This window comes from Choloepus didactylus, chromosome X, assembly GCF_015220235.1.
Source record: "Choloepus didactylus isolate mChoDid1 chromosome X, mChoDid1.pri, whole genome shotgun sequence".
Classification (NCBI taxonomy): Eukaryota; Metazoa; Chordata; class Mammalia; order Pilosa; family Megalonychidae; genus Choloepus; species Choloepus didactylus.
This window is the reverse complement of record NC_051334.1, coordinates 28,553,019-28,568,412: the sequence shown is the minus strand read 5'-3', so window position 1 is coordinate 28,568,412 and position 15,394 is coordinate 28,553,019. Positions and strand designations below refer to the sequence as shown.

The 15,394-nt window shown below is 36.9% G+C and overlaps 1 protein-coding gene and 1 pseudogene across 1 annotated transcript in view; both read right to left on the bottom strand.

Annotated features, from left to right (window-relative positions):
* IL1RAPL1 (interleukin 1 receptor accessory protein like 1) overlaps window positions 1-15,394 on the bottom strand; it is a 1,449,662-nt gene that overhangs the window by 532,587 nt on the left and 901,681 nt on the right. The gene's annotated exons all lie outside the window — the stretch shown is intronic.
* LOC119522903 lies at window positions 14,038-14,480 on the bottom strand (annotated as a pseudogene).

Genomic DNA, 15,394 nt, shown 5'->3' with positions numbered 1-15,394 from the left:
ATTGAGAGAATGATCAAATGAGAGGGAGGAGTTGTAACAAAGAAGTTAGGATTTAACAAATGATCACGACTATTGACTCATTATATAGATATTTCTTTTTAGTTTCTAGTGTATTAGAACAGCCAGAAGGAAATACCTGAAACTGTAGAACTGTAACCCATATTATCCTGCGAAATTTGCTCTATAGCTACTTTTAAATTGTACTTTGAAATGTATCACTTTTCTGCATATATGTTATATTTCACAATAAAAAATGTTAAAAAAGACTGGCTAACCCAAAACTCATATCCCAATCCCCACAGATTCAATTAAAGACTGTTCTATTCTTACATTCATATGTATTGCATTTACACATATATTGAAAATTAAATTAGCAAGGACAAATAATTTCCTAAGCATGATATTTTAGGTACCTCAGATGTTATCACTAATAATTCCTATTTACCAACAACACATTAAAGAATAAATTAGTACACACATATTTTTTCCACCCCCAAATTACTTGATATTTCAGTCAATAAAGAACCCTTATGATTTGATTCTTACTAAAGATCTCTCAATTTGCCACTGCTTCTTGACTGTTTAATTATAATATATTTGAAATAAATTCAGTGAACTTTACTTTTGTTCTTTTCAACTGTAAAGGTTTTCTCAAGAGAAAATTTGGCCTTTAATGATATTATTAATGTCAAAACATGTAATCTACACATACTCAGAGCGAAACTAATAGGATGGTTTTATTTAAAAAAAAAAAATCCAAAACTATAAAATAAAATTAGAAAGAATGCTCATTCAAAACTTTACGGGTTTCAGACCTTAGGGTGTTCATCTATACAAATAGCATAAGACAATGGATTCTTAAATAAAGTATTCAATATTTGTGTACATAACCTAAGGAATATTCCACCTGGAATAATTTTTTAAATGATGGAGATTAAAGTCAAGATGAGAGGAGAAAGAAAGAACAAGAAAGCTGTATTAGTAGAAAAAAAATGGAAAAAAAGGAAAATGAATGAATTCATTAAGAATGACAAAAGAAGGGGACTAGGCTTAAATAATGGAATAAAGAAAGAAATCAATAAAGATTAAAAGAAGAAAACAAGAAATAAAACATAAGAGATGAATGAGAGGGCAACAAAAAGAAATGAGGTAAAAATAAAGCAAGTGATAGTAAATGTAATAGACAAAGAAAACAACAGAAGCCTTCACAGGAATTGCATGCCAGCCCTCAACCTCAGGCACAGCCAGGAGGAGGAGGACTGTTTGCAACAACCCAGAGTGTGGAAAGATTGAACTTGGGCATGCCACGGAGAGGGATGGAAGGAGCTTCATCTTGGGAAGCAAAGGTGATGGGGATTGACAGAAAAATCATGACTGTCAAGGGGGTAATAATATAGGAACTCAATCTTGTTTGATATGAACACCCATTTCTTGACTGAACATGTCAGCATGGTTATCGTCATTGGCAAGGGCAAACTTATTGCCTGCCAAGTAGCTAGTAAGAAATTTTCCAGTGACTTCTCACAAACTGTTTTAGTCTCTTTCATTTTCATATTCTCTTGTAATCCCTCCCTTCTCTCTCTCTCTCTCTCTCTCTCAATTTCCCTACCTCCTTCCCTCTTTCACTGGCTCTCTCTCTCACTTGCTCTCGCTCTCTCTCTCGCTTTAAGAATTTTGGAAGAATGCCAATGTCAAAAGATTCTGACAGTTGTTAGCTCCATCCTTGATTACCCAAACACTTGGCACTGGCAAATATTAAAATATGGAGGATCACCAAATTTAAGATGCACCAATTAGCCGATTAGAAAGCATGAAACTGAAACTGGTTTTAAAATGCATTGCAATCAGTGGCATAATGTATCTTCTTAAATTATTACATTTTCCCCAGAGTCAGAAAAGAGTGATACACAGTTCTTATTTGAAAGGAAATTAGTCAAAGAGACACTTATCTATTTTTCATATGGGAAATAACATAAGCAATTTGAAGAAAAACAGAAGGCTGCATAAATAGACACTGAAAATGGATTTAATTCAGTTTTGAATATATTAATATCTACACCAATGTTAGAAAACTGATAATGTTGAAAAATAATAAAATTATTAACAAAATAATTGTGAAAATAATTCCCTGAAAAAATAATTAATTGCTATGTTGCTGCTACATGCAAGAATATTAATTACTGTCAACAGCTATTCTTCCCTGAATCTTCTCATTAAATTTAGGAAGTAGCAATTGTTAATGAGCAAAATACACTTAAGCAACATTTTTATGATGATGAAAGTTGTTGAATGGTTAATAATATGGACTAAACTAGAAATGTCCACAAATCTAGGAGTAGAAAAATTATGAAACCAAAAATACAAAAACAGGAAGAGAAAATATGTAACCCAAAAGAAACTTGGCCAATGGTTAATCCAGTGTTATTCTATATGTGATCCAGTGTTATTCTATATGTGATGACACATGTCTAACTATTCCTTAGGATATTATGCTTAATATCTTTTCTATTCACTGTAAGTGTATTGCAAAAATGTAGAAATATGTTATAACCCAAAGAGAAAACTTTATTCTCTAACTATCAAAATGGAAAGGCTGCTTAAAAAACTTGTTTAGTTGTGGTCCATAACAGTAAAACAGCAAAGGGTATAGGAAATAATTGATGATGGAGTCTAAGAACATCACATTTAAGAGTAACCTATGAGAAGTAAAATTACAAAACCCATCATGTGACCAATGATTATTAGAAATTAGACTCCCTTCAAAAAATAAAGGCAGTGCTATTTTTAAATCACATGAATCTTGGCGATTAATTAACTCTTCATTGGAACCTGTGTCCAGATTTTTTAAAAAATCAAATTTCAAAGGGAAAATAATTGAAAACTAAGTAGAAAAGTGAAAGATTATATATTTGAAGAAAAATATTATCCAACAAATAGAGATCTCTTAAAAATAGGGAACAAGGAAATCTACAAATGTGGCAGGAAAGGTAGAGGCAAAGGGGTTCCAAGTGTGACAATCATATAATTATTAAATAATAATTGACAAAATGCATATTTTAATAAGAACTGTTAAGAAAACCTCCTCTTCAAATGCTCTTTTAAGGCAAACATAAAGTCCTAAATTAAACAGTGATCAATGTACAGGAAATTCTACTTCAAACTGATGAGTTGTAAATAAGTCAGAGACCTGCAAGTTTTTCCAAGAGATATGAAGAAACTCACTAATGAAGTTATGGAATATATGAATAAGATACATATTCTAGACATGAATATGGGGAGCTCATCAAAGTGACTCACATTCTCAAGGATTTCAGCTTCATGCCCTATGAGCCTGGCATTGCATACCTAGAATAATGGAAGGTCTGCTCTTCAAATCAAAAATATTCTCCAAACCTTATGAACACCAGATTGCATTTTTAAATGGAATACTGCTTGCACTTCCAATCACTGGAAAGTTGAGGGAGTTGTTTATGTCCAGTCTGTTTCACACCATTAGATTGTAAGCATCTGGAGGAACAGGACTTTGCATAGCATGCAGTATATTGAAAATATAGTTTCCACTAAAAGTCAAAAAAAAAGGTTATGTATGGACACAACTTGGGTTGGATCAACTGCAAAGCTTGGTGGATGTTCAACAATGCAAGGTCTTCAGAGCTGCCTATTTGGGAGACAGCAGAAAAAAATCTGAACTTATACAGAATGGACCTGGAGTCAAGAGCCATATTGTTGAGACCGAGTGTGTGTGTGTGTATGCACGTGTGTGTGTGTGTGTGTGTGTGTGTGTGTGTGTGTGTAGGGATGGGGAATGAGTGCAATAGTGTATGTTTAAACAATTCATTCAGGCAGGGTGGGCATGGGACTTAAAAACTAAGTTGAGGTGGAATCCAGAGCAATTACTGTGATGCCAATAACCAGGCCCAAGGCTGTAAATTAGAACCAAGAATTACACAGCAACTCTAACTTGCGACCAGGGGGAGAGTGGGGGAAGATAGGGAATAGTGACCACTGGGTTGTTGGTCTGCCATGCCTTATCTCTTACAAACTGTAACCTGGGTTTGGATGTCAGCCAGAGAGATTTGGGCACAGATGGTGGAGAGAGCACCTTTGGCTGGGACTGAAGCCCAAGTCTTGGGTAGTGATAAAATGTAAAGTCCCATCACTATAGCTATGTTAAGAGATAGATGCACAAGACTGACAGACTCCTTCTGTCTTGTGTTCTTATTTCTACTTTTGTTGCCCTAAACAACATCATGACCTAAACTTATACACCTTTTGAAATAAGAAAAAAAATCAAACCTAGTTTTACCTGTAGTTGAGCAGTCACCTCTTCTTTTATCTAAACATACATATAAAATCATCTAATATTTATCTTCTGTAAATGATAGTAAACCTCAATTATATTTTCAATTTTGATATGGAAATGTCAAGATCAGGTTACAAGGACCAACCACCAAGGCAGGATATGAAAAGAAACAGTAAGGCATTTGGAACTGATGTCATTATCAAATAGGGAGATTTAACATATGGGAACTGGGAATTGGAAGACTTAAATGACTATAATTTGGAGTAAGAACAGTGTTTATGTTGTGCAGTGTACCATAGCCACAGAAGACCTGAATTTTTCTTTTAGAAACCTGAAATGTTCTTTTATATGGGTCTTTGAGCTCTTCTGAATTTTCACAGGTTAGAAAACATTTCATTAGTGAACTGAGACACAGGAACTCTAGCAATAAGACAAGCAAAATTAAATGGAAATTGAGGCTTAATGAAGCACAGTCCAAATAAAGACAGTACAAAATAAGCATTTAAATGAAAGTTAATCAACAAAATGAAGATTGTTTTCCAAAGAATGAAAAAAAGTAAAGCTAAGTTAAATTTTCTGCATTTAGCAAGTTTATAACCATATGGCTATCTTAAACCCACCTAAAGGGAATTCACTCAAGAGACACAATACACCCAGATAACCTCCTGAAGGCCCTGGTTATACTAGACATTGAGAGGAACAATTTTAGGAAACTCATTAACTTCACCTTATGTAGGAATTGTCACATATACCAGCATTAAGAAAAACCAGGTAAATCCACAAGCTTAATTTCAACAGTACATCAACTACATGGGCATTGCCTTTTTTGACAAAAGGCAATGAGAAGGAATGATTAAACCTAATAATTCTCATTTCAAAACAGATTTTCTAAAACCTAAGGGAATTTCCAGTATTTTGCTTTATTAAAGAAAAAAGTTGTTTTAACCTACACATGCACACATATATACAGATTTCTAAGGTTATTCGACAGGCATTGACAAATACTTTTTTCCTTTGGGTGGATTATTAGAATGTTTTTAAATAAATTACACACCTTTCATTCAGATTCATGAACAAAAGTCATAACGCCTTTGAGAGAGGGGTAAAAGTAAGATACTGTGAAATATGGTACAGTAAGGATATTCCCTAAATAGGTAATTATAAGAGTGTCATTTGTTAAAGAATGCCAGAATAGATAAATCACATTTACATTTTAAATAGCTATCCAATATTGGATAAATAGCTATCCAAGCAACATTTTCAAAACATGGATTTTAAAGAAATCATACTTGATGTAAATTTCTAAAAGTTCCCTAATCTATATCATTGCTATCCTCAATATTAGTTAATAATAGTTGTCCAGAGATCTGAGCTTCTTTCTCACCAGATAAAACCTTGATCCCCCCGTAACTCTTGGGTGTCCCTGGAAAACCTGACGTAAGAGGGAGAACCTCTGAGTGAGGAAAAGCAGCATTCTTTGTCCTGAATTGATACAAATTTAACGAGACCCTCAGTCTTTCTAAACAAAATCAACAGAACTGGTGATTTCTTTGGTGCTGCAATGAAATATCACCATTATAAAAAGAAAAAAAAATAGCAGCTCAGTTATCAGTTACCATTGAAAAAAAATGAGGAAAGAAGAAAAAAGAAAACAGGCTGGAATTGAAGCTTCACTGAGATTTCCAACATCAATAAGTAATGATCACAATGCTTGACTTCCTAAAGCTAGTGTCATGATTTAGGGGTTCTAGTGTCCCCATCCACAGAAAGCAGACAACTACATTAGGTATGCTGAATACTTCCCCAAAATGTCCATCCCCTAATCCTCGGAACATGTGAATATGTACCTTACATGGCAAAAAAGGACTTTGCAGGCATGATTAAAGTTAAGGACCATAAAATGGAGAGATTATCCTAGATGATCCAGGTGGGACCAACCTAACCACATGAGTCCTTAAAGGTAGCGAACCTTACCTGGCTGGGGTCAGAGAGAGACGTGAAAATAGAAGTAGGGTCAGAGTGATGTGCCAAGAGAAGGACTAGACTTGCCATTGCTGGCTTTGAAGCTGGAGGAAGAGACCATAAGCCAAGGAATGCAGGCAACCTCTAGAAGATGGAAACGCAAGGAAACAGATTCATCCCCACAACCTCCAGAAAAGAACACAGCCCTGCTAACACTTTGGCTTTATACAAGTGAGGCTGATGTTGGACTTCTGACCTCCAGAACTGTAAGATAATAAATTAGTGTTGTTTAAGCTGCCAAGTTTGCAGTAATTTGTTACAGCAGCAATAAAAACACTGTACTTTGCAAAAGGCTAAGAACAGGTGAATCATATTGAAAATGAATCAGAAATAAAAGGCACAGCCTTAGTTGTGAATGAGACTTCACCTAAAAGATAACTCAGAAGCTATGTGTGCCAGTTTGAATGTATTGTGTCCCCCAAATGCCATTATCTTTGTGGTCTTGTGTGGGGCAGATGTTTTTGGTGCTGGTTGGATTTGCTTGGAATGTGCCCCACCCAGCTGTGGGAGATGATTCAGATGAGATGTTCCCATGGAGGCGTGGCCCCGCCCATTCGGGGGTGGGCCTTGATCAGTGGAGCTATATAAATGAGCTAACTTGGGGGGAGAAAAGAGAGTGCAGCTGGGAGTGATGTTTTGAAGAGAAGCAAGCTTGCTGGAGAGGAACGTCCTGGGAGAAAGCCGTTTTGAGGCCGGAGCTTTGGAGCAGATGCCAGCTGCCTTCCTAGCTAACAGAGGTTTTCCGGAGGCCATTGGCCATCCTCCGGTGAGGGTACCCGATTGCTGATGTGTTGCCTTGGACGCTTTGTGGCCTTAAGACTGTAACTGTGTAGCAAAATAAATCCCCGTTTTATAAAAGCCAATCCATCTCTGGTGTTTTGCATTCTGCAGCATTAGCAAACTAGGACAGATTTTGGTACCAGAGAAGTGGGGTGCTTTTGCTGCTGAGTTTGCAAATACCAAACATGCTGGAACGGCTTTTTAAATGGAGGAATTGTGAGGAGCTTGATAGAAAAGGCCTAAACTGCTTTAAAGAGACTGTTTGTGGAAATATGGACTCTAAAGATACTTCTGATGAGGACTTGAACAGAAATGATGAATGTGTTGTAAACTGGAAGAAAGGCGATCCTTGTTTTAAAGTGGCAGAGAATTTGGCAAAATTGAGTCCTGGTGTCAGATGGAAGGAAGAATCTGGAAGCAACAACTTGGAATACTTAGTTGAGGAGATCTCCAGACTACGTGTGGAGGACGTATCCTGGCTTCTCCTTGCAGCTTATAGTAAAATGCGAGCGGAGAGAGATAAACTTAGAACTGAACTCTTGGGTTCAAAGAAACCAGAAGTTGATGGCTTGGAAAATTACAGGCTTCCAGGGAGTGGAATCCCAGAAGCTACAGCCCAACGTGAGGATGTAACCAAACATGGAACCCAGCCGCCATTTCAGTACAAGCCAAGATTGGAAAAGGAGTTAAGCAGAAAGGATTTGTGGAAAATCCTATTGTCTGATGGCTTTGACCCCTGTGTGCTTCATGCAAAGCCAACAGAATTTTTGCGAGATCTTTATAGACAGAGCCATTGCCGGTCTGGACTGGAGGAGACAGACAAGGAAAAAATTAAAAGAAAAATCTCTTCAAAGACAGAGCCATGGAGGTTGAGGTCTGGAGTCAGGAGGTCTCGGGCTGGGAGAGCGGAGCAGCCCACATGCATGGAAAGGGTGAGTTTGCCCTGGAGGTCGAGGGCGGGCCTTCCGCCTCGTTGCTCAGGAAATGTCCTGCCACCCCAAGCCCCAAAGAGGGTGGAGCACATTCCCAGGGAATTGGGGAGAGCCTGGCTGCCACCACGCTGTTCTGAAGGGGTTGAGCGTGTGCCCCGGAGATGGAAGGGAATCCGGGAGCTGCCCCGATGTTTGAGGAGGGTGGGGCCGAGAAGGTGGTCTCCCCAATGTGTGGATATATTGGAGCACTCACCTAAGTGTTTGGAGAGGAAAGGGCTGCCGAAAAGGCCCTTAGGAAGGGTTAGGCTCCCGCTCTCTCAAGCCCCAAGGATGCAACATTGTTCTGTAAATGACTCTCGGACTTTGAAATCTAATGGACTTTGTCCTGTGGGTTTTAGGAACTGTTTTGCTCCTGTTAACCCTGTTTTCCTTACTGTTTCTCCTTATGGCAATGGAAATGTTTATCCTATGAATGTCTCTCCTTTGTATATTGGAAGCACATAACTTGTTCTAGGTTCACAGATCCACAGCTAAAGAAAAATTATGCCTTAGGACTGGCCATGCCTATAATTGATTTTGATGGGATTTTGTACTTCACTTTTGTTATTGAAATGATTTAAGTTTTTGTGATACTGTGATGAAATGAATGTATTTTGTATTTGGAAAGATAATGTCATTTTGGGTTCCAGGGGGTGGAATGTGCCAGTTTGAATGTATTGTGTCCCCCAAATGCCATTATCTTTGTGGTCTTGTGTGGGGCAGATGTTTTTGGTGCTGGTTGGATTTGCTTGGAATGTGCCCCACCCAGCTGTGGGAGATGATTCAGATGAGATGTTCCCATGGAGGCGTGGCCCCGCCCATTCGGGGGTGGGCCTTGATCAGTGGAGCTATATAAATGAGCTAACTTGGGGGGAGAAAAGAGAGTGCAGCTGGGAGTGATGTTTTGAAGAGAAGCAAGCTTGCTGGAGAGGAACGTCCTGGGAGAAAGCCGTTTTGAGGCCGGAGCTTTGGAGCAGATGCCAGCTGCCTTCCTAGCTAACAGAGGTTTTCCGGAGGCCATTGGCCATCCTCCGGTGAGGGTACCCGATTGCTGATGTGTTGCCTTGGACGCTTTGTGGCCTTAAGACTGTAACTGTGTAGCAAAATAAATCCCCGTTTTATAAAAGCCAATCCATCTCTGGTGTTTTGCATTCTGCAGCATTAGCAAACTAGGACACTATGTGATCGTTCTATCTAATATTCTTGACTCATCGTAGAATTTGACATTAAGGTGAGAATCAGAAAAAGGATAAGATACTATAAACCAGATTCAGGAGACAATGATAGAGCACATATAGACTTATCTAGAATGCTCTCATTTGGCTATAATTAGGAGGAAATCAGATTTTTTCATTGCGTCTGAAACTCTTGAGTGGTTTTGCTTAGAGAAAGAATAATAAGTGATTACAATCTAAATTTATTTGTCATTCAACATCTTAAAGAAAGAATGTGCTATTATTCTAGCAATAGAAACAATGCAATTAAACAGAACTAGATGAGACGCAATTGTCTTATAATGAGAATTTAAGAAACTAAATACAGACATTACCTGTGTAATTGTAGGCAGATGAGAACTGTATGCGTAATATTTACTTGTTCTTTACAATTAGCCTCTTTTGCTGAACTATTTGCATTCATCAATGAGCCATCCCTTGAGGCTAATAGAATACAACGGTTTTCCTATTTTTCCGAATAATTTATGGTGACATATACTGAAGTAGAAGTTTATTATTAAATGCAGCACTTTCAGCATAGCTGTTGTAGAAAGAAACCTGGTACTCCATGTTTCATTTAAGTGAGGGATAACTTTTATCCAAATAGCTTTATCAAAATTAATTCACCTTTGACAGAGTGGTGTTCTATTTATAGCTTGTGACAGCACATTTGAATAGCAGACAATTTTGATATGCTTCCATTCAGTATGGGATGAATTAGAATACTCAGCAAGTCATTTCAAATTGCTAAAGGCATTTAGATAAGCAGATATGTATACTGAAATTAGAATTTAATTAGAACACTGAGGTGAACATTCAAAAGTGTATCTGCAAGCATCATGTTTTTAATATAATGGTTCTGGCTTCTTTAATTTCTTCATTATAAGCTGCTTGCTGCCCACAAGGAATTTACAACCTAGTGATAGAGACATAACAGTCACAAACTTATTTATAACCACTTACAATAATAACAAGCACACAAAAATGACTGCAAGTGGAGAGAAACACATTTATGAACAGCCATAGCTATAAAATATACATACGTATGTGTGTAGGTATGTGGGTGTTCATGTGTGTGTATGTGTGTAAATATTTGTTATTTGTAGGAAGGATGCAAGGTCAAAAAACTCCCATTACTAAAGGGAATGTCAATATGTTGTAGTATAATAAAAGGAATAAAAAATTAATTTGTTTTTTACAATTATTTTTTAAATATTTGTTATTAGAAAGTTTAATTTTTATTTGGATATCTCCATCATTTATTCATTCATTTATTCAACAAATTTTATTGAGGTCCTACTTAACTTGCCTGGAACTGTTCTAGGCATTGGGGATACAAAAATAAACAAATAAAACAAGTCTACTTCCCTCTTGATATTGGGATAGCCACAGAAAGAATTACACAGGTCAACCCACCATATGGAATCAGAAATTAATAAGTGCTCTACAGAGAATAAAGTGGGATGAGTATGAGGTTTAACTTTAGAGGTCAGGGAAGGTCTCCCTAAAGAAGTTACAATGAAGCTGAGACCTGAATGACAATGACATTGAAGAGTATAACATTATCCACCCAGATGTTATACTGTTCACTGTATAGTGTTCAAAGAATCAACTTTTATATAAGAAACCATAGGTTTAGTGAAGTAATCTATTCCATAGTTTTTAAAATGTATTCTAGTAAGAATTCACACGACCACTATTTTTTGTGCTATTTTAACTATAAAATTTAGTAGCAGATATCAGAATAAAAAATTTATAAGAGAATATTTAAATAGTAGGAGTTAAAGCCCCTTATAAATAAAAGTATAATGATGTAATTAGGCAAATTATAAATTAAAATAAAACTATACATTTTGTAACAGTATACTTTTTAAAGAAAGCAAAATGAATGTATTATTTGCACATTGGGTTAATAATAGAATAAAGAAAACAGCAAAATTTCAATTTTGTGAAAACACTAAAACATGAAGTAGTGGAAATCTAATGGAAATTTAAAAAAAAAAGCGTGGATTTTTCGAATCTTTTTTTTTCTGGTTAGAATCTTAGAACTACCCAAACACACACTCATCTGGTAAGACTGTAATTTATCTTTGTCTTGGATTACATTGTTTATTTGGGTGCATATATATCAGTAACGCCTATGTTCTGATGTATTGAGTTGGCTTTTGAGAGTCGGTGATGCCTCTCTCTGTTGAATTGTGCAATATGGTCCTAGGAAAGGACTTGGCTCCTATACACTCCTGTGAAAAATAGGTTAAGTACTTAGGAAGACTAAGGGTGAAAGGTGGGGGAGGGGAGAGAGGGGGAGAGAGAGAGAGAGAGGAGAAGGAAGAGAAAAGGAAGAGAAAAGGAAGAAGAAGGAGGAGGGGGAGGAGGGGAGGAAAGAGAAGGAGGAGGAGAGGGAGGGGGAGGGAAAGGAGGGGGAGGGGAAAGGAGGAGGAGGGGGAGGGGGAGGGGGAGGGGAGGAGGAGAAGAAGAATTGGAAGAGAATAGGGAAAAGTGCCTAGGAGAAAGAAGATACCAGTTGGAGGAAGAGGCTTATACAACACTCAGCATCAGGGGCAAACCTACAAGTGTGTAGTCATACTGTGCACAAAAGCACCTAGCCAAGAGGTGAATGAGGTGGAAATCCAGTCCACGACCCGCTCACTGAGTTACATCTGCCCAGAAGTAGAGGTGTCTTCCTAATTTGCCCAAGAGAATCCTATGTCCTTCATATATATTTATAAAATTTCCTTTTTTTATGAGTAAAATTTGTAAAGTAGTTTTATAATTTCCTTTATTTTTTTTTTATAATTCTTTCTTTAAAAGTGATATACTTTCTTTATGCAAAGAAACACTAGAAATGTGGATTCAGGCTGAAACTGCTTTTGAGAAATATTCTTCATCTTCACTAATATATATCATGGAGAAACCTGATTTCCACACCAACTAATAGAAAATTAACCATTTATAAGTCTAGTTACAATCTCAAATAAAGGACATAGAGACATACATTAGGATTGATTGTATTTCTGTTGTTCACCTTTAGTTACTGCAATTCTAATAATGCTCATTTTCCTGGGTTTTAATCTTATTTTGTCAAAGGTTATTAGCAGCCCAGAAGTTGTTTATATTAATTGACATCTACAAAGAGTGAAGAGACCAGAGAGGTTTTCAATGCTCTTAGCAAACTATAAAATTTAGCGATCATATTTAGATCTTCATAATTTGCAGGTGCCTTGAGTATCTCTTAATTGGTTTTTTCCCTTCAAATTTCTTCCCATTCTACACAGAACATTTTTGACTCTTAGCACTAATCCTGTAGAATTAAAAAAAAAAAAGATTCTAGATTTCATACATTTTGAATTAAAATGACCTTCTAAGAAATAAAACCTATATAGGATCATTTTTTTTCCTATTTAAATACTGCTATTTTCTACTAACCTTATTTCAAATGTAGTAGTTATATATATTCTCAAGATGTCCACGTACACAAGTTTCTGTAGAATTTCCAATTTTATTACAAAGCTTCCTCCCCACATACAGTAGTGGACTATGTATTTTTACTCTGAGTTGTTTAACAACACAAGGAGGTTGGCACATTTTAAAGTTAACAATATAACACATCTTATGTTATAAAAAGAGGCTGAGATTAGCATGACCACCTAGCATTTGGTTACTTAATTACTGATCACCCTTTATATAGATTATCTAGGATCCTGACTTTTAATTCTTCATTAGTGTTGACCGATTTGACACAATATGCATCTCCCAGAGGATGAGCAAGGGAAGACAAAAATATCCCATTTTAACCAGTTGATTTTGCTGCTTTCAGCACTTCTGGTGAAAGGGCTAGCTGAAGTAAAAGAAGAAAGCTATTAATCAAAATAAAGTTAGGGAATAGGTTACCTGTGGATTTCATTTACTCACATTATGACTGGTCTCTCCTTATTGGAGGTTAACTGAAAACAGTCTGGATCATTAATTGCAGCTATATTTGGGTCATTTTCAAACACTCCAATGACATTCTTCATTAATTTCATTATCTCCAGTTTTATGGTGTCATACTATACTTTTTACACTGTTCATATTTCCAATTTCCATAATCCAAATGCCAAAAAATTACTATACATTCCCTTATACAGTTGAAAACAGTATTACTGGAATGTTTTTAGTTATAGCTGAAGACAGCAAAATTTACGTTTAGCTTTTGCTACACTTATAAGCATTTGGAAATTGCTTGCAGAGTAACTATAAGGAAAGAAGAATGATATCCTTGCACATACTGACTGAATAGTTGTGTATGTCTTTTAGCATAAGGATCTGGTGTTCTACATAGCTTCCTTCACCCCTACAATGACCCCCCACCCTGATGCAATAATTTAAATCCTTATGCCATTAAAATAATAGTATGAAATATTACCATCAGTTTTTTAATAAATACACAAATAATTAATTGGCAAGTATCTAGTTTCAATTTAGATACTTGGAATAGGGCAAAATAGAGGCTGGTTATTTTTACCTTAAACATAAATTATTAAAATCACATTTTCTTTAAAGGGAAGAATATACTTGGACATTCTCCATGCTCCAATTTGAGGTGATACTTTCCTCTAAGTTTCTTGAAAAAGAAGTTTTGAAAGTTATATACATGGGTTTCATTTAAATTATATACATAATTAAATTATATACATGGGTTTCATTTAAATTTAGATTAAATTATTATTGTCCCAGATCTTATTTAATGGAGATCTCTGTCATCACATTAAGTATGATATTTCACAACTATAAGAATGATAATCACTAGCAAAAGAGTAACAGCAACTAATGCCATGATGGATTTTATTTTGCATCCACGCCACCACATTTGCCTTCGAAGCTGTTTGGATCTGTTGCTAAAAGCAGTTGCATTATCCGATAAGCCTTCTGATTTGTCCTGTAGTTATCTAGTCTCTCCTTGCTTTCAATTACCTCTGTAATATTTTGTTGCATGACATCAATAACTTCATCCACCTGATTCTGAACATGCTTAATTTTATCATTTCTAGGTCCAAATCTTGGTCCAAGAAAGTCCCCTTAGAAAAAAGTCCTCCTCTTCATCCGAATCATCTTCCAAAAGATTCCTCCTCTCACTTTTCATAGAACCAGTGACATCATCATCATCACTGAGGTGGCGCTTGAACTTGGGAGGCATATTTTTTACTCACAAATTACTCTTTTCCTTCTATCAGAATAAGTATTCACCACCTGCAGCTCCCAGGGAGCTCCGGGCAGCCCTCCAGGGTGGACGGCTCTGGGCGGACAGGATAAGGGGCTTGAAACCCTAGAGGAAGGTGTGTGTGGGGGGGGGGCAGTGGGTGCTCATCCAGCATTGGCTTCTCCGCTGCAGCTGTGCTCCCGGCTCCCCTATGCCCTTCTTAATGACATTAGTGCCAAAGACTATGGCAAATCCGTGTGGTTGGCCACAAGATTAGGTTTTCTCCTTCTAACATCATGGAGGACTGTGCTTTATCTCTCTTTTGCTAAACCATGATACGCTCGATTATTTTGCCGTGAGAAAAAGCTTAAGAACAGGCAGGAGATTGTTACAGTGGTGACCACCTCAAACTTTGTAATAGTCCTCAACACAGAACTACTGCAGCTGCAAAATCTCATATCACCTAGCCCAGTGTGTTTCTGTGAACACACATCAAAAGCCAGCACTCTCATTTTCTTAACTCTTCTTCCTTACAAATAACACTAATACACACCTCATTCAGTACATTTGAGTTCACTTTGATGGACTCAGTTGATCTAGTAAGAATGTCCACAGGCCAATGAAAAAGAGAGGAGTGAAAGGAAATACAGGGAGGAAAGACAGTTGGGAGAGGCAACTTATAGTTGTTTATGATATGAGGATTGACATCAAAACTCTAAAAAATCCTGCTGAAAGTTAGGTGGAGCCTCACACATGTATATTAAAATATGCTCTACTATATGTTACCAGGAAAGAAGAGGCTACCCAGCATATGAGAGCTATGGGACAAGGGCAATAGGGGTTATAGGAGTAGAAAAATGTTCAGGGCAGACTTACAAGCATTAATACAGGGCAAGGGAAAGCTTCCTCCCATTGGCATCTGCAA